The sequence below is a fragment of the Pseudorca crassidens genome, chromosome 6, assembly GCF_039906515.1.
Source record: "Pseudorca crassidens isolate mPseCra1 chromosome 6, mPseCra1.hap1, whole genome shotgun sequence".
Classification (NCBI taxonomy): Eukaryota; Metazoa; Chordata; class Mammalia; order Artiodactyla; family Delphinidae; genus Pseudorca; species Pseudorca crassidens.
Window position 1 is genome coordinate 15,282,549 of NC_090301.1, and position 21,404 is coordinate 15,303,952.

Genomic DNA, 21,404 nt, shown 5'->3' on the forward strand with positions numbered 1-21,404 from the left:
GGCCCATGTACCACAAAAAAAAAAAAAAAAAAAAGAAAAGGCATCTCAGATGTTACGAGCGGATATCTGGGAGAAGAGCACTCTAGCTGAACCCAGGGAGAGAGGGGAACAGTGAAAGGAGACAAGGTCGGAGAGGATACTGTGAGAAAGGAGCCAGATCCTGAAGGGCCTGTCACTGTGAGAACAGTACTGACGTGGGAGACCACAGCTGCTGCAGGAGCTCTGACAGGGATCAGGTGGCGAGATGACACTGGCTTGGACCAGGAGGAGGACGGAGGCGGCAGTGAGAAATGACCTGACTCTATTTTGAAGGTACAGCCCTGTATACAGCGAGAGAGAAAGAGGGGTCAAAAGTGACTCTCAGGGTTTTGGCTTGAGACGTTGAAAACTACTGAGCTGCCATTTACTGAGATGGGGAAGGCTGCAGGAGGAGATTTTGAAGAAGAGCAGTTCCGTTTTGTGAAAGGTTAACTTTGGGAATTCTCAGCCTATTTGTGGTATTTCAGGCATGAGACTGGCTGAGATGGCCTAGGGAGTGAGAAGAGGTACAAACAGCAGATCCTGGGGCATGTCAATGTTTAGAGGACCCGGGGACGAGAGGGGCCAGCAAACAGAGCATGAGAGGAGGGGTCGGTATTGACAGAGGAGAAGCAGGAGGGTGGAGTCAAGGAGGACTGATCCGCTTTACACGTGTTGTCAACAAAGATAAATGGAAGCCACGCCTCCAATGAGATGAGACTTCACGCCCATTAGGATGGCCATTACCAAAAAAGAAAAAACAAAACAGAAAATAAAATGCATTGGCTGGGAGATGGAGGTGGAGAAACTGCGACCCTTATTCACTGCTGGTGGGAATGTAAAATGGCACAGCTGCTACTGAAAACAGATTGGCAGTCCCTTAAAAAAAATTAAACACAGAATCACCATATGATCCAGCAATTCCACTTTTGGGTATATTTCCCAAAGAACTGAAAGCATGGACTCAAACAGATATCTGCACACCAAAGTTCATAGCAGCGTTATTCATAACAGCCGAAAGACAGAAACAACCCAAATATCCATGACGCATACATGTATAAACAAAATGTGGCAGCCACACAATGGAGTATTATTCAACCTTAAAGAACGAATGAAGTTCTGAGACATGCTACACGTATGAACCCTGAAAACATTACACTAAGTGAAATAAGGCAGACACAAAAAGACAAATATTTGATTCCACTTACATGACATACCTAAAATAGGCAAATTCATAAGAGACAAAGGAGAATGGTGGTTGCCAGGGGCTGAGGGGGCAAGGGAATGGAAAATTATGTTTTATGGGTACAGAGTTTGGAACGATGGGGAAGTTCTGGGGAACGGCTGATGGTGATGGGGCCAGAACAATGTGAATATACTTAATGCCTACTATACACTCAAAGATGATTACAATGGTACATTTTGTTATGTATATTTTACTACAATTTTTTAAAAATAAAAAAAAATGAGGACTGGGAATCAGACACTGGATTTAACAACACGGAGGTCACTACTGACCTTGAAAAGAACTGTGGTTAAAGATCAAAGCCCAACTGGAGAGAGTTCGAGAAAGAACAGGAAGAGAGCTCTAGGAAGAGGAGTAGAGAAATAAGTAATAGGACAGGACAAAGCGGTTCCTTTTGTTTCAAAAATAAGAGATAACAGGAATTCCCTGGCAGTCCAGTGGTTAGGACTTGGAGCTTTCCCTGCAGGGCCCGGGCTCGATCTCTGGTCAGGGAACTAAGATCCCACAAGCCACACGTGGCGGTCAAAAAAATAAAAATAGGAGATAGTATAGCTTGTCTGCATAGTGATAGCTATGACCCAAAAGAGGAAAGGACTACACTCATTCCTCAGAAACCTCAGAGGACCGTTTCCATGACCCCGTGGGATGCTCCAGTCCTCTACATAAAACGGCACAGTACAGTCAGCTCTCTGTACCCATGGATACAGAACCCACCGATACCAAGAGTCAACTGTGTGCAGAAGAGAGTCACATCCTTGGGTAGGAGAGGGTGAGCATGGTACCCAAGTGGAAGAGGTTGGCCTTAGATAGGAACAGGGAGGCAGATGCATGTGAGTGGGTAGAAATGCTAACAGGAGCTGGTGGAAGATCCTCTTCTGGGTGCTTCTATGTTATCAGAGTAACAGGAAGAAAAAAATCACTGGCTGAGAGGGAGGAAAAAAGGAAAGTATTAAAAAATTAAGGAGAAAGATTTGGGGGAGAATGGATACATGTATATGTATGGCTGAGTTGCTTTGCTGTGCACCTGAAACTATCACAACACTGTTAATCAGCTATACTCCGATATAAAATAAAAAGTTTAAAAAAATTAAGTATAAAGTAGTCATCTAGGAAAGCAGGAGGGTGCATGGAGCAGGGGACAGAGCAGGATCGCCTGGCAGCTCGAAAGGCCCACCTGAGGTCAGCCGCCATGGATGTGAAAGGAGACCAATCAAGCTGGCTGTGTGCTTCCCAGCCAAGGTCAGTGGACAGAGCATAAATATGGATCAGGGAGAGCTAGATTAACCAAGGATGGGATTTCACCAGGCAAGTTCCAGAACAAAACAGGGGTAAAGAAAGGAAAGATAAGTAAACTAAGTCTGTTTCCAAGGCAGTCAGTATAATGACTGATAAGGCAATTTTAACTTGAGAAAGGAAGGCCACGAGGAGGGAAAGCATTTATGAGGAAACAGATCAGTGGAATTAGTCATAGAACTCTTGGAGGTGAGGCGCTACAAGGGTGTGAGTTGGAACCACAGGAGGTAATGGTCTGTGCAGAATGTCTGAAGTTGAGACTGCTGAGGCCGTACGGTTATCCATCACGGGGAGGTCTAGATTATAGTAACGGAGAAAGGGAAAGCAGAGGCAGACTGGAATATGAGATCATTTAAGGACAGGAGGTTAAGGAAATAAAAGGCTGTGGTATTGGAAGGATTGAAAACGGTAAGAATCATGATAGGATAGCAGTAGAGTCATAGGAAGCCTGAGGTTCTAATATTTAAGGAATAAGGGGATAGATGACTGTAACGAAAAGGAATTACGTATGGTAAGTAGTACAGTCTGAAGGCACAGCTTGGAGGATGTGGTAGTACTGTTTCAAAGGCAAAAAAACTGTTAATCAGATTAGGCCCAAGATGAAGTCGCTCATGCTAAGCCCCACGTCAGCAAAGCAAAACTTAGCTAAGTTTCTATGCTCAGCTCTCCCAGAAAAGGCAGGCGTAGGTCAACCAATCAGTCTGGCCTGCTCAGCACAAGTTACCTGACCCAGCTCCAATACCACCCTTTGCACCATGTAAAGGAAAATAAGCCTGCTTTAACCAATCAGCAAATGCCCAGTATAACTTCCTTTTTCCTGCTCATTGTGATCTACAAAAACCTCTTGCTTTGTACAGCTCTTTGGAGTTCCTTTCTGTCTGCTAGATTGGATGCTGCCTAATTCTTGAATTGCTGAATAAATCCTACTAGATCAGAAAATTGTGGAAAATTTTAACAATTAAAATCAGAAAATCTAAAATCAAAGAATGGCTAAAGAACTTATACAGCCATTACAAACAATTATGGACGATTATTTGTGGACAATTATGCAGCCATCACAAACAAGTTATATGTACCTGCAATTAACCTGGAGGGACTTCCACATATCTTGTTAATTCTAAAAAAATTTAAATGCAGCTATAATTGGTCAAAGTACATTAATCTTTGAAGACCATGATAACTTCCACCTTTCCAATGCTCTCAGAACTGCTAATTAAAATAACAAAATGAGTCAAGTTTAACACTAAAAGAAAATGACCCATCATTATTTACACAATGCTAGATTAGCCAACCCTAAATCTTTAAATGTGAAACTGTGTGATTACAACTAGCTAGGTTCAAACACCTGAAATATGTTTTTAAAACGTTTTATGTAAATGGTCAATTGTATTACATCAAAATAAGTTTTTCAGATCTCATATTATTTAGCTTTTGTTTAAAATCATAATGATGAAGTTTAAGAAAAATCTCTCCAAGTGTGGCCTCTATTATTTGAGAAGAAGAACACGGGAGACTTGGAAAGAGTGGAGGACGAGCAAGGAGGGCAGACAGGATTGTGGGTAACTGTCAGAACACTGAAGACAGAAGTTGGGGTTATGAAAATGACTGTGCATAAAGTAATGGAGATTAATAACCACCTTCAAATAATATGCTTCAGGAGTATGTGAAATTCTGATGTTAAGATAAAATTTTATGTTTTAAATTGCTACCAAGGGGTATCAGAAATATCAGTCATACAACCTATATTAAGTCCCCACTTTTCTTTAAATGCTGCCCCCCCCCAAAAAAAGCTACAAATTCTCATATGAACAGCTTCCAGAGACAACATGTTTTAGTAACAGGGAAAAAAAATATAAATGCCTGAATTTATGGAGGGGAGGGGTCGGGGTATATAGGCTGCCAAAGGGATCAAGTTCATACTATCATATTCCATGGTTCTACCTGCTTAGATCTGGTTCATCTACAAGAAGGTCATAGGCTCAGGAGAGATGCAACACAGCAGTATCTCAATCCATCAACCTCCACAAGTTGGAAGACTGAACAATGGAAATGGGAGTCACTCTGAATCTAAGACATCTGCAACATCTACAGGAGCGAAGAGGTCAATTAACACAATTATATTCCCTCTGCCAACAGAGTCTTTTACGCTTCCACACTCACCCCCACCAAGAAAAGCCACCTGAAAGTTCAACTTCCAGAGCAGGGGAAGAACCCCTAAACTTGGAAATTCTCCTACAAATTCACTGAGGGCAGAGGGAGTGACCCAAAAAGAGAGAGGAGGTGACAAAACAATGCTCCAGAGGAGGCATCCTGATGCCCACAATTTATTTCTTGCTTAACCTTACCCACCACGCAGTCCTATTTCCTCCTCTATATTTTCCTTGTAGCCTACACACCCAAACATGCATCAATACTATATAACTACTCACATCTGGAAAAAAATACAGCTTAGCATTTTCTAATGAGGTATAAGTGGATTGCACAGCGATGAATACCAAGAAATCTGCATTTGCTGGCGTAAAGCATAACTAGAATTTTTCACCAGGCTTGCAATAAATGGGAAGCAATTCTGAGTACCAAGCAATCAAGTACTATGTAGGGAGCTTCATATCATCTCATTTAATTGTCACAAAAACCCACTTTCAAACAGATCGTGCCCAAAGACACATCTAACAGATGAGGTGAAATTTTAACCAACATGTTTGACTCCAAAGCCAACCCAAACTTTTTAATTTCCCACACATCCTAAACTCTTTTAAAAAAAGGGGTGGAAAAAAAGATAAAAAGCCCTTCACTACTTATAGATTCTCCCTTCCACAACAGTCACAGTCACATACATTCTACAGAAACCAAGAGTCCTGATAAATTATCCAAATTACTTATTTTGAAATAAGAAACTGGGGTCAAGAAGGGCAGAAAGAAAGACTTCCTTCCCGAAACTAGACTTTTCTGAATCGTCATAGAAAATGCAGCCAGCAATTATGATTTGCTATCAGAAAAGAATTTTAGAGGCGGGACCCTGCCTCTGATGAACATGTTTGCTTCTCTGCCTCCCAATGCTAAGATCCTAATATGAAAAATACACATCTGCTTCAGGAGAATGGTTTTAAAACATTCATTGACTGTGTGCACTGCTGCAAAAAAGCAAACAAAAAACACCCAGACCCTAACTGTAGGAAAGTTTTTTTTAATTCTTACAAATATCAACATATAAGCTAATTTACTATGTTGACTCAGTACTGCATTGGTTCTCACTCTTCCTTTACTGAAAAAGATTTTTCCTTTTTAAAACTTCAAATATTAATACAATCTTTCACAAATTTAAAAATTTGAACTCTGACCTCACAGCTATTACTATTCTATGAATGAAATTAGACTGTACAGCTGAAAATTGAGCCCACTGATCCATGTTAACTACTTCCTTAATACAACAAATTAAAAAGCTCAAGAAATTCTGGGCCAGAAAGTCTATTAAAGACATTTTTACAGGGATGAGTCATATTACCATCTGGATTAAATGAACGTTCAATTCGCAACTAGGAAATGTGATGAGGAAATAATTGTTTGGTCTATTCAAGAAAACTATGAGGCTTATATTTATTCTAACCTCAGAAAATAAGATTTTGACCCTAAAGACATATATTGGAAGGGAGGGAGGAAGAAAGGGAAGGAAAGAAAGAGAAAAGGGGAGAAAGGGAGGAAGAAAGGAGGGAGGAAAATTCAAGTCTTTGCCATAAATATAAATTAAAAACTGAAAAGCAGTTAAAAAAATTTCTTATTTAAAATTATGTCAAAAAAAAAAAAACCTAGGAATAAATTAACCAGTCTCCCAAAGCAAATAAAAGCAAAAATAAACAAATGGAATCTAGTTAAATACTTTCACACAGCAAAGGAAACCATAAATAAAAAGATAACCTACAGAATGGGAGAAGATATTTGCAACGATGAGACTGACAAGGTGTTAATATCCAAAATATACAAACAGCTATACAAACAGCTCATAAAGCGCAACATCAAACAAACCCCAAACAACCCAATCAAAAAATGGGCAGAAGACATTTCTCCAAAGAAGACATACAGCTGGCCAACAGGCACATGAAAAGATGCTCAACACCACCAATTAGTAGAGAAATGCAAATCAAAACTACAATGAGGTATCAACCTCACACCTGTCAGAATGGCTACCATCAAAGAGTCCACAAATAACAAATGCTGGAGAGGGTGTGAAATATTCCTACACTGTCAGTGGGAATATATCAATAATTTGTTGCAGCCATTATGGAAAACAGTGCGGAGGTTCCTTAAAAAACTAAAATTAGAGCTGCAATATGATCCAGCAATTCCACTCCTGGGCATATATCCGGAAAAGATGAAAACTCTAATTCAAAAAGATACATGCACCCCAATGTTCACAGCAGCACTATTTACAACAGCCAAAACACAGAAGCAACCTAAATGTCCACTGACAGAAGAATGGGTAAAGAATATGTCATATATATATATATATATATATATATATACACACACACACACACACACAAAATAGAATACTACCCAGCCATAAAAAAGAATGAAATATTGCCATTTGCAGAAACATGGATGGATCTAGAGAATATCTTACTAAGTGGAGTAAGTCAAACAGAGAAAGACAAATATCATAGGTATCACTTATATGTGGAATCTTAAAAAAAAAAACACAAATGAGCTTATTTACGAAACAGAAATAGACCTGCAGACACAGAAACAAATTTATGGTTACCAAAGGGGAAAGGGGAGAAAGGATAAATTAGGCATTTGGGATTAACATACACACATTATCATATATAAAATAGATAACAGGGACCTACTGTACAGTACAGGAAACTATACTCAATATTTTGTAATAACCTATAAAGGAAAAGAATCTGGAAAAGTATATATATATTCTTTACATGCATAACTGAGTATATATATTCTTTATACATACATAAATGAATTCTTATATATATATTCTTTATATATATAAAAACTGAATCACTGTGCTGTACACCTGAAACTAACACAACATTGAAAACCAACTATACTTCAAAAAAAAAAAGTTCAGCCTTCTCAAAGGGTAAAAATAATAATAATAATACAAATGGATCTATACAAAACAGAAACAGATTCACAGGTGTAGAAAACAAACTTATGGTTACCAAAGGGGAAGTGGGGGGAGAAAAAATTAGGAGTATGGGATTAAAAGCTACAAAGTACTATATATAAAATAGATAACCAACAAGGATTTACTGTATAGCACAAAGAACTACATTCAATATCTTATAATAACCTATAACAGAAAGTAATCTGAAAATACAGATATATGTCTGAAAACTTTTATTCCATTTTCCTTTTCGAAATAAAGTCCAAGCCAGACGTTCTTTCAAAAAATAAAAAATGCTGGGTCCCGGCATAAAATTAAACAAGACACAAAGAAATTAGGCAAGGAAATTTATACCTTTTTCTGCTTGTTACAGAACAAGGATTTTAAACAAATTCAGGCACAAGGATACACAAATACACACCTACACCAGTCTCAGCTCTGCAAACAATTACTATGAGTCCTTGTCCAAGTCACTAAATCCTAATTTGCTTACCATTAATGTTGACGGAATTCAACTAGATCTATTTCAAGGCTATATTCTATTGATGTAAAGGACTCCCAGACTGATTTAGAAGTACTGACAACCATCAAACACTGGAGATTTAAATGCCCTGAGGAACCCATTTCTGTCTTCTTTATAAGGTACATCCCTCTCCTTTTGGGGGTGAAGGGAAAAGGGGTAGGGAAAGAGTTCCCTGCTTAAGAACACACACACACAAACGCACATACACACACAAAGAAAAAACACTCAACGAGAAGACTCTAAAACTCCATTTCAAAAGTTCTAACATTTTCGGGACTTTCCTGGTGGTCCAGTGGTTGAGACTTTGCCTTCCAATGCAAGGGGTGCAGGTTCAATCCCTGGTCGGGGAGCTAGGATCGTACATGCCTCCCAGCCATAAAAACAGAAGCAATATTATAACAAATTCAATAAAGACTTTAAAAATGGTCCACTTCAAAAAAAAAATTCTAACATTTTCTAATCAGATTGCCTCCATGGTGAGAAAAAGAAGAGTTGCAAGAAAGGGGTAGGGAAAGCCTTTACTTCCTTTTCATTTTGAATCACGTGAACGTACTATCTTAACAACAACAAAAGTACTTTTTAACATACATATAGTCTAAAGATGATATGGGTGATCTGTGAGATTGTGCTGGTGTTGGACAGACTGATTCAACAAAGAGGAGAGGGGTTCAGATCTGGGTTAAGTTTCCCACCATGTAAAGGAGAACTAACTGCTCAAACCAAGACACACACACACACACACGCACGCACGCACCAGTTTTAATGCATTGGCAAAATGTGGTTTCATACATTCATCCTGACCTCTCACATCTATGTCTACTTGGCTAAAAACGAGTCAAGTACCCCAGAAAAGGAAACTGCCGGATGATGCTCCCTTACATAGGTAAATGTATAAACCTGAGGTCCACACAAAAGAAGCAGTAAAGTGGTCTTTTTACCCATTAGAATGTCCTTTCACTCTTCCTTAGGGTTGCCAGATTTAACAAATAAGAATATAAGATGCCCAGGTAAAGCTGAATTTCAGTTAAACAACAAATTTCAGTGTACATATGTCCGTGCAATATCTGGGACATACAGTAAACCATTATTCAACATTTATCTGAAATTCAGCTTTAACTAAGTGCCTGGTATTTTATATGGCAACCCTACTCCCATCCCCAATCCACCACAAAGTGGGAAAATTGGGATGACCAACCACTCTAGTTTGCCGGGGACTTCAGGGTTTCCTGGTACACAGGACTTTTCAGTACTAAAACCAGGGAAGTTCCAGGCAAACCAGAATGAGCTAGTCACCCTAAAATTAATTTCACCAAGTAAGCAAACCAATTATAGCCTGGGCTCCACCACTAGTTAAGTCTGATCTTTTATTAATGAAATAACTTTTCTGTACCTTATTTCCCCATATGTACAAAATGTAAAGTGCGGTAGATAAAAGGGACTCTGGAAAAATGCAAAGGCATGTAAATGCTAATGATCAGCATAGCTGGTTTGGGTACAAAGTTCTTTTTCATGTGGAGCTTCAAAGCAGACAGGTACTTGTTTCACTTATATACTTTTTACATGACCTACTGAAGGTTCTATTCCTTGCAACACTGGTTTGATTGCACACAGAAACTGTTCCAACAGACCTGCTCCTTTCAGAACTAAGGCTACGCTGTGGGTTTGATGCTGGCCCCCCACGTTTTCGCTGTATAACACGGGACAAGTCAATTTACACCCCCAAGCTTCAGGTTCACTGTACAACTGGGGTGATAACAAATACCTCACAAAACTCCTTTGGGGAAAAAACAAGAGAAGTGAAAGCATTCTTCATAAATTACAAAATACAATGTATGTTTTAGTAGCACTTTAAATTTGTTTATACAAAACTATGGATACCAATATCAATATTTTTATCTTGATAATTTCTTATACCCCCCTGATTCTGAAGGTACTGAAGTCAATTCAGCTGTACTCTGGCTCCACAGCCTAAGCTCTCAGTAAAAGACTGGGTTTTTGTTTGTTTTTTTTTTTTTTTGGCTGCGTTCTTCGTTGCTGCACGTGGGCTTCCTCTAGCTGTGGCAAGCAGGGGCTACTCTTTGTCGCGGTGCGCGGGCTTCTCATTGCGGTGGCTTCTCTTTGTTGCAAAGCACGGGCTCTAGGCACACAAGCTTCAGTAGTCGTGGCACATGGGCTCAGTAGTTGTGGCTCGTGGGCTCTAAAGTTCAGGCTCAGTAGTTGTGGTACACGGGCTTAGCTGCTTCACGGCGTGTGGGATCTTCCCGGACCAGGGCTCGAACCCGCGTCCCCTGCATTGGCAGGCGGATTCTTAACCACGGAGCCACCAGGAAAGTCCCAACACACTGGGTTTGACACTTTGCTCTACTACTTACGAAATGTCACCTTAGGTAAATTACCTTTCTAAGCTTTAGTTCCCTCATCTGTAAAATGTGGAAAATAATATCTGTATCACATAAACAGTTAATACATGTAAAGAATATAACAACTGTCTCATAATAAACACTCAAGTCTCAGCTGCTATTATTATTGATTAAATAAAGATTCAAAGGTAAGAAGAAGCTGAAACCATATATACATCCATGAAGTCCCTTATAAAATAGTAAGCAAAAATAATGACGCTTAACACATCTTGTATTTGGAATTGGTACTAGTCCATTGAGCCTCCTTAGCTAGCCAGTCAGTTTTGGGAATTTCTCTCCATGAGCTTTAGTTAGATGATTACAAATTTATGTTTAAGAAAATACATATACTAATATTTTTTCCTCATGTCTAGTACTCCATGCAAAAATTTTAAGTCCTTGGATTTTACAACACAGAACTATTGAATCCCACTCCCTGGATCCCACTCCAGTCCCAAAGGTAGAGAATACATGTGGAACACAACTCAGGACCAACTCTGTTTAACCAATTCAACTTACACAGCCCCCATACACCTAAAGAATATGATCCTCAACAAGTTTCCCTAACTCTCAGGGGTTTAGGTCCACCCTTAACAACCTCATACCTGGACCCAGCAACACAAAGGGAAGTACTAAGAGGTGGCTCTAGAGTCCATTCATCTATCTCATTATCGTGTGGTTGTTCACCAAACAGTTCCCGCCCAGACAAACACACATACACAAGCCCCAGGTTCAGGGTTCTGAATCATTTTGCCTCAACTTCCTCGTCTATGGGAAAACCTACCCCTACTCTGCTTTCTACTTACCTTCCCAAGACATATACCCTCCTCTTATTATATCCAAAAGAAGTGATAATGAAATTCTCTATACAAAAGTACAGCTTTTTACATTAGAATTTTGTTCAAGGTTGATTCATTGAGAATTTTGTTCAAGGTTGATTCATTGAAGGGGAATGGGGAGAATGGCATGTTAGTCACTATTACATTACCCAAATGGCACGGCAGAGAAACCAAACTTAGGACACCTACTTACTAGCATTGTTTTGACATTATTAACAATACTTACCAGTAAGTACTAACCGGCCAAGAATTGAATTCCTTGACTATATTAAAACATATATTAAATAGGACTATTTCCCCTTTAGGACTATTCCTTATTTATTCCAGTGATCTCACACAAAATGGCTAATGAGGGCCAATTATATAAACATTTCAGGAGAACGTGAACTATTAAATTATATAATGACATCAGCTTGGCTGGTTGGTACTTGAGGGTCTTTATAATTCCAACTCAGTCCAGCTAAGTGCTATATATAGTATTACATGAACCCATATCTAGGATAGTAAACAGATGGCCTAATGTTTTTTTTGGGAGGCCCCACAACGTGCAGCTTGTGGGATCTTAGTTCCCCGACCAGGGATCGACTCTGGGCCCTCCACAGTGAAAGCACAGAGTCCTAACCACTGGACCACCAAGGAATTCCCCAGATGGCCTAATTTTTAAGTGAAGGTTGATTTAGCTGTATTAACAATTTCCCTTTTGAACTTACCTATTTTCTTCCCTAGAGTAAAATTTAAAATAAAATTAAAGAAAATTCAAAGGCTTAATAGTTCCAAACATATGAAATATGTCAGCAAACTAAATGTGCTTATAATGAGCAAAGTATGCACGTTTGAGAAAAGAAAGAACTTCAGGTAAGTTTAGCCTTTAGGAATATGAAGAGATTCAAGTGTCTAAATTAAGATTTTCAGGATAATTTAATCTAAGATAATTTTAAAATGCTTCCAGTAAAAAAGAAAAAAATAATAAAATGCTAGAATAATTTTGCAATCTAAATTCTACTGAAAACTATCCAGTCTGACTCTATACCTGTTCTTTCAATTCCAAGGATTTATAAATTGTTCAGTAAGATTCTTTAGCTATTTCCTTTTTCACCTCCTTACCCCAAAAGCCCTTCTTATCTAAATTTTGGCATATCAGTTAAAATCAAACTTAAGAAAAAGCAAATAACATATATAATTAGACATTATAAGTACACTGTGGAAATACACAGAACTGGATGAATGACCTGTATCACAACATTACATCAACTTCATTATTTATACTATCTGAATGATAGCTAAGAATAAGGTTTAAACATTCAACTACTTCCTTTAGTCAATAGTCTTTTACTTGTATTTTATTCATGATTTTTTCCTTGTTTAATTTACATAAAATATTTTCTTCTTTCCATAAATCCTCATTTATTTTACCATTAATAAAGTTTTATCTAAACAGGTTTCAAAATCAAAGCTACTAAGATAAAGCGTTGTCTTCCCACTCCTCTCCACCACTCTCCGATGTGCTCAGTTTTCTGGCCTCTGCAGTTTTTCCATCAATGTTCAAAAACTAGATTGTGTTTTAAAAACAGAAGGTGTTAAAAAAAAAAGGAATCCACCTTCAATACCTATGAGCAGTATTTGGCCTGACTCTAAGAAACCTTTTCGTGTTACACCAAGGGAGTGGCAAAACCGCTGCTGTCCCCATCTCCTTGCAAACTTATAATATGCATCATTTTCACTGAAATACAAATGAAAATACTCTGAATAATTTCTCTCTACTGCACAACTAAATGCACAAAGTAACACTTTCTGCTACCAGCTGAATATGGACTACTGGATCAAGTAAGTGATGAAATCCTGAAGGCCATCAAAACTTGTCTACTCTATAAAATATTTAAGTATGAATCACTAGAATCATGGACAGAATTTCCCTTTTTTTAATAAGTATAACTGAACATCAAGAAAAAGAGTAATCAACTTGCTGTGAACCTGTAACATAGATTTAAAACACTACTGAATAGCAATGATAATGAATCTAAATTTATTCACATACAATTCTACTTGTTAATATTCTCTTTTAAATTCTACATGTCATTTTTTGGGGGGACTACTAATAAGTAGCATTAAAATAAAACCCAAATCAAAATCTGCTTCTCCAAATTTCTTAAGGAGTTTTAAATGCTTCAATCTAACAACTACACAAAGGATATGCACACAAGTGAATCAGGTCAATTTTTACATCATATCTTAAGTCACAAAACTTCTGAATATGAGTAGTTCCCAAATGTGAAGAGGTGGAGTTCTAAGTTTTATAATTCCAGACACTGGATTTCTCAAATAGTCCATGAAATTCTATTTACTTCATAATACAGTTAGCCTACATAAAATGATGAATTTCTTTTCCTCTTTTTGGATACCTGATCAAGTCTAGGCAAAATTATGAGAGACAAAGTTACCTTTGTCACTCTGCCACAGCACTTTTTTCTCCATGCACTGTTTCCCTCCCCCACCCTAAACAGATGGACTAAACTTCCAAAACCACTTCTTTCTCTACCCCAATCTAGCTGACCCTCAATAAAGGCAACACTAATTGAAGTCATTTATATAAATGCTTTACTCTTTAATACCTGTTGTTCAGTACACAGTAAATTAACTTTGCGATTTTAATTTCAATGTAAATCTAAACTATGTTGATCTGTTCTTAGCTAGAAATTTGAAGTTTGGGGTTTCCAAAGAATTTCCCTTTTATGTTCGCTAAAAGAAATTTGTAGAGAAAATAACAGTGTTCCAATATATTTAGTCACTTCAAAGCATTCTTCATTTAGCCAAGTATATCGCTCAAGAAGATATAGGCAAAGAAATGTCTAAAGTAAAACAAAGGCACACCAACGGGCAAGGTATTCGCCTTTCTCCATCATATCTGCTTCATTAAAAGATGGTAACCTTGGATATGCACGTAAAAAGTCTAGAAGGACACATTCCAAATTGGTAAGGGGTAACCTCTAGCAAAAGAAACAGGGGACAGGGAAGATTCCTTTTACCTACACACTCTTATACTGTTTACAGTTTTTAGTAATAAACATTCTTCATGTAATTTCTTAAAATCAGTAGAAAATGTAAAATCAGTAAACTCAACAGTTGTGGGCAAAGATTCTGAAATGATCTTCTGAAATAGAAGATAAATGTCAACAATCATGATTCTAAGAGATAAAACGCTTACTGCTCTTATATTTGCAAAGCACTTACACAACACAGACTCTTCCTTATAACGGTTCTAACCAACTTTACCCTCACTTCTCAGAATGCTAAAAACTTCCTGGACACATGATCCTTAAATTCTTGCCCCAAAATTTCACAAACTCTAATTCACTTCACAAGTCACAGTAAGTAAAGAATAAAATTATGCTATATTTTACCCCACGACAACTAATTAACAGGAAGATCTTGCTACAGGTTAACAAAAACTCCACTGCTGGACACATGCGGATGCAGTGGGCGCAGGCACAGGCATACGACGTCTATGGTCCATGTGAAGCCAGGTCTTCCGGCACTTGAGGATCCACGGAAAGCGAGTTTTTGAACGCCTACAATGCAATGGCATTCATTTCACTTTCTAAACCTCATAACCAGGTGGTAGAAGATATGCTTGCTCTTCAGGGCACAGTTCATCCGGGTGGCTGACAGAGTCTTGGTGCCCCAGCTGGGTGCCAAGCCTGAGCCTCTGAGGTGGGAGAGCCGAGTTCAGGACACTGGTCCACCAGAGACCTCCGAGCTCCACATAACATCAAATAGCGAAAGCTCTGCCAGAGATCTCCATCTCGATGCTAAGACCCAGCTCCGCTCAATGACCAGCAAGCTACACTGCTGGACACTCCATGCCAAACAACTAGCAAGACAGGAACACAGCCCCATCCATTAGCACAGAGCCTACCTAAAATCACAGTAAGTTCACAGACACCACAAAACACACCACCAGACATGGTCCTGCCTACCAGAAAGACAAGATCCAGCCTCATCCACCAGAACAAAGGCACCAGTCTCCTCCACCAGGAAGCCTACACAACCCACTGAACCAACCTTACCCACTGGGGACAGACACCAAAAACAACGGGAACTACCAACTCGCAGCCTGCAAAAAGGAGACCCCAAGCGAGGAAAGTTAAGCAAAATGAGAAACAGAGAAATACAAAGCAGATGAAGGAGCAAGGTAAAAACCCACCAGACCAAACAAATGAAGAGGAAATAGGCAGTCAACCTGAAAAAGAATTCAGACTAATGAGAGTAACGATGATCCAAAATCTTGGAAACACAATGGACAAAATATAAGAAACATTTAACAAGGACCTAGAAGAACTAAAGAGCAAACAAACAATGATGAACAACACAATAAATGAAATTAAAAATTCTCTAGAAGGAATCAATAGCAGAATAACTAAGGCAGAAGAATGGGTAAGTGACCTGGAAGATAAAAACTGGAAATAACTACTGCAGAGCAGAATAAAGAAAACAGAATGAGAAGAATTGAGGACTTTCTCAGAGACCTCTGGGACAACATTAAATGCACCAACATTCAAATTACAAGAGTCCCAGAAGAAGAAGAAATAAAAAAAGAGACTGAGAAAATATATGAAGAGATTACAGTTGAAATCTTCCCTAATATGGGAAAGGAAATAATCAGTCCAAGAAGCACAGAGAGTCCCATATAGGATAAATCCAAGGAGAGACATGCCAAGACCACATTAATCAAACTATCAAAAATTAAATAGCAAGAAAAAATATTAAAAGCAGCAAGAGAAAAGCAACAAATAACATACAAGGGAATCCCCATAAGGTTAACAGCTGATCTTTCAGCAGAAAATCTGTAAGCCAGAAGGGAACGGCAGGACATATGTAAACTGATGAAAGAGAAAAACCTACAACCAAGATCACTCTACCACGCAAGAATCTCATTCAGATTCAACAGAGAAATTAAAACTTTTACAGACAAGCAAAAGCTAAGAGAATTCAGCACCACCAAACCAGCTTTACAACAAATGCTAAAGGAACTTCTCTAGGCAGGAAACACAAGAGAAGGAAAAGACCTACAATAACAAACCCAAACAATTAAGAAAATGGTAAGAGGAACATACATATCAATAATTACCTTAAATGTAAATGGATTAAATGCTCCAACCAAAAGACACAGACTGACTAAATGGATACAAAAACAAGACCATGTATATGCTGTCTACAAGAGACCCATAGCAGACCTAGGGACACGTACAGACTGAAAGTGAGGGGATGGAAAAAGATATTCCATGAAAATGGAAATCAAAAGAAAGCTGGAGTAGCAATTCTCATATCAGACAAAATAGACTTTAAAATAAAGACTATTAGAAGAGACAAAGAAGGACACTACATAATGATCAAGGGATCATCTAAGAAGAAGATATAACAATTGTAAATATTTATGCACCCAAACAGGAGGACCTCAATACTTAAGGCAAATGCTAACAGCCATAAAAGGGGAAATCGACAGTAATACAATCACAGTAGGGGACTTTTAACACCCCACTTTCACCAATGGACAGATCATCCAAAATGAAAATAAATAAGGAAACACAAGCTTTAAATGATACATTAAACACAATGGACTTAACTGATATTTATAAGACATTCCATCTAAAAACAACAGAATACAATTTCTTCTCAAGTGCTCATGGAACATTCTCCAGGACAGATCATATCTTGGGTCACAAATCAAGCACTGGTAAATTTAAGAAAACTGAAATCTTATCAAGTATCTTTTCCAACGACAACGTTATGAGACTAGACATCAATTACAGGAAAAAAAATCTGTAAAAAAAAAAAAAAAAAATACACACATGAAGGCTAAACAATACAATAAATAACCAAGAGATCACTGAAGAAATCAAAGAGAAAATCAAAAAATACCTATAAACAAATGACAATGAAAACATGACGAACCAAAACCTATGGGACGCAGCAAAAGCAGTTCTAAGAAGGAAATTTACAGCAATACAATCCTATCTCAAGAAACAAGAAACATCTCAAATAAACAACCTAACCTTACAGCTAAAGCAATTAGAGAAAGAACAAAAAAACCCCAAAGTTAGCACAAGGAAAGAAATCATAAAGATCAGATCAGAAATAAATGAAAAAGAAACGAAGATTACAATAGCAAAGATCAGTAAAACTAAAAGCTGGTTCTTTTGAGAAGATGAACAAAATTGATAAACCGTTAGCCAGACTCATCAAGAAAAAAAGGGAGAAGACTCAAATCAATAAAATTAGAAATGAAAAAGGAGAAGCAACAACTGACACTGCAGAAATACAAAGGATCATGAGAGATTACTACAAGCAACTACATGCCAATACAATGGACAACCTGGCAGAAATGGACAAATTCTTAGAAAAGCACAACCTTCCCAGACTGAACCAGGAAGAAATAGAAAATATGAAAAGACTAATCACAAACACTGAAACTGAGACTGTGATTAAAAATCTTCCAACAAACAAAAGCCCAGGACCAGATGACTTCATAGGCGAATTCAATCAAACATTTAGAGAAGAGCTAACATCTATCCTTCTCAAACTCTTCCAAAATATAGCAGAGGGAGGAACACTCCCAAACTCATTCTACGAGGCCACCATCACCCTGATACCAAAACCAGACATATGTCACAAAAAAAGAAAACTACAGACCAATATCACTGATGAACATAGATGCAAAAATCCTCAACAAAATACTAGCACACAGAATCCAACAGCACATTAAGAGGATCGTACACCATGATCAAGAGGGGTTTATCCCACGAATGCAAGGATTCTTCAATATACGCAAATCAATCAGTGTGATAAACCATATTAACAAACTGAAGGAGAAAAACCATATGATCATCTCAATAGATGCAGAGAAAGCTTTTAACAAAATTCAACACCCATTTATGATAAAAACTCTCCAGGAAGGAGGCAAAGAGGGAACTTACCTCAACATAATAAAGGCCATATGAGACAAACCCACAGCCAACATTGTTCTCAATGGTGAAAAACTGACACCATTTCCACTAAGACCAGGAACAGGACAAGGTTACCCACTCTCACCACTCTTATTCAACATAGTTTTGCAAGTTTTAGCCACAGCAATCAGAGAAGAAAAAGAAATAAGAGGAATCCAAATCGGAAAAGAAGAAGTAAAGCTGTCACTGTTTGCAGATGACATGTCTACACATAGAGAATCCCAAAGATGCTACCAGAAAACTACTAGAGCTAATCAATGAATTTGGTAAAGTAGCAGTATAAAAAATTAATGCACAGAAATCTCTTGCATTCCTATGCACTAATAATGAAAAATCTGAAACAGAAATTAAGGAAACACTCCCATTTACCACTGCAACAAAAAGAATAAAATACCTAAGAATAAGCCTACCTAAGGAGACAAAAGACCTGTATGCAGAACACTATAAGACACTGATAAAAGAAATTAAAGATGATACAAACAGGTGGAGAGATATACCATGTTCTTGGATTGGAAGAATCAACATTGTGAAAATGACTCTACTACCCAAAGCAATCTACAGATTCAATGCAATCCCTATCAAACTACCACTGGCATTTTTCACAGAACTAGAACAAAAAATTTCACAATTTGTATGGAAACACAAAAGACCCGGAATAGCCAAAGCAATCTTGAGAAAGAAAAACGGAGCTGGAAGAATCAGGCTCCCTGACTTCAGACTATACTACAAAGCTACAGTAATCAAGACAGTATGGTACTGGCACAAAAACAGAAATACTGATCAATGGACCAGGACAGAAAGTCCAGAGATAAACCCACGCACATATGGTTACCTTATCTTTGATAAAGGAGGCAAGAATATACAGTGGAGGAAAAAACAGCCTCTTCAATAAGTAGTGCTTGGAAAACTGGACAGCTACATGTAAAAGAATAAAATTAGAACACTCCCTAACTCCATACACAAAAATAAACTCAAAATGATTAAAGACCTAAGTGTAAGGCCAGACACTATAAAAGTCTTAGAGGAAAACATAGGCAGAACATTCTATGACATAAATCAGAGCAAGATCCTTTTTGACCTACCTCCTAGAGAAATGGAAAGAAAAACAAAAATAAACAAATGGGACCTAATGAAACTTAAAAGCTTTTGCACAGCAAAGGAAACCATAAACAAGACCAAAAGACAGCCCTCAGAATGGGAGAAAATATTTTCAAATGAAGTAGCTGACAAAGGATTAATCTCCAAAATTTACAAGCAGCTCATGCAGCTCAATATCAAAACAGCGAACAACCCAATCCAAAAATGGGCAGAAGACCTAAATAGACATTTCTCCAAAGAAGATACACAGATTGCCAACAAACACATGAAAGAGTGCTCAACTTCATTAATCATTAGAGAAATGCAAATCAAAACTACAATAAGATATCTCACACCAGTCAGAATGGCCATCATCAAAAAATCTAGAAACAATAAATGCTGGAGAGGGTGTGGAGAAAAGGGAACCCTCTTGCACTGCTGCTGGGAATGTAAATTGATACAGCCACTATGGAGAACAGTATGGAAGTTCCTTAAAAAACTAAAAATAGAGCTACCATGTGACCCAGCAATCCCACTACTGGGCATATACCCTGAGAAAACCATAATTCAAAAAGAGTCATGCACCACAATGTTCACTGCAGCTCTATTTACAATAGCCAGGACATGGAAGCAACCTAAGTGTCCATCGACAGATGAATGGATAAAGAAGATGCGGCACATATATACAACGGAATATTACTCAGCCATGAACAGAAACGAAATTGAGTTACCTGTAGTGAGGTGGATGGACCTAGAGACTAGAGTGGCATGGACATATATACACTACCAAACGTAAAACAGACAGCTAGTGCGAAGCAGCCACATAGCACAAGGAGATCAGCTAGATGCTTTGTGTCCACCTAGAGGGGTAGGATAGGGAGGGTAGGAGGGAGATGCAAGAGGGAGAAGATATAGGGATATTGTTTATGTACAGCTGATTCACTTTGTTCTACAGCAGAAACTAACACACCATTGTAAAGCAGTTATACTCCAATAAAGATGCTAAAAAACAAACAAAAAGCAACAACAACAAATCCACTGTTTTACTGGCCTTCAACCTACAATTTCTGTTAAAATGTCCAGTTTGAAATTTTAAATAAAACACAAATTTCAAAGGACCATCACGTGTTGACATGGTGCTACCAGTCTAATTAGGGCTAAACTTTGCCAAATAAAGAGGATACTGAGGTTCAAACTTTTGCAGAGATGCTTAGTGATATTCAAATTGAGGAAAGGAAGGTTAAATATCAATAATATTGCTGAATAACATGGCTCAATGTTCCAATGGGCTTACATGGAATTAAAATTAGTATAAAAGCTACTTTCTCATAACTTTCATAATTCTACAATCACAAAATGGAGAGAAAATAATTTTTTCTTTGACAGTTTACCCACACTTGGTTTTAACTTAATACATTTTACACCTAATAATAGAAACTTTGTAGTTAAATAAAATTAAACATTTTACCGGTTGACAATGGTAGGAGGTACTAGTGCCGTCAAATACGTGCCTTTGTTTCAATATCTGTCAAAACAAACACATGAAGGCAAGCATTACTACTCCTCATCTGGTTAATCATAGAGCCAAATATCAACCTTTTCCTGGAGATATCTCTATCTCCAAACGTCACGGGAAAATTTCTGTTGAGTTTTTCTGGAAACATCATCTATTATACTAGCAAATGACATTTTATCATGTAAACTTTTACCAAAAAAGCATGTTGTATATACCACTACACACCTATTAGTATAACCAAAATCCAAAATACTAACATCACTAAATGCTACAAGAATGCAGAGCAACAGGAACTCTCCTTCACTGCTGGTAGGAATGCAGAATGGTGCAGCCACTTTGGATGACAGTTGGGCAGTTTCTTACAAAACTA

At 37.9% G+C, this 21,404-nt stretch overlaps 1 protein-coding gene across 5 annotated transcripts in view; it reads right to left on the reverse strand.

The window, feature by feature from the left end:
• Positions 1–21,404, reverse strand: part of ACSL3 (acyl-CoA synthetase long chain family member 3) — an 82,396-nt gene that overhangs the window by 39,997 nt on the left and 20,995 nt on the right. The window contains exons 2-3 of one of the 5 annotated variants that reach the window (XM_067740420.1): positions 20,987–21,043; positions 4,499–4,642 (exon numbers count right to left, since the gene is read on the reverse strand). The exons of 1 other annotated variant lie outside the window; for it this stretch is intronic. The gene's annotated coding sequence lies outside the window, so the exon portion shown is untranslated. Of the gene's footprint in view, positions 1–4,498; positions 4,643–20,249; positions 20,379–20,986; positions 21,044–21,404 lie in introns of those variants that run through there. 3 more of the 5 variants (XM_067740423.1, XM_067740419.1, XM_067740422.1) reach the window with 3 other exon arrangements.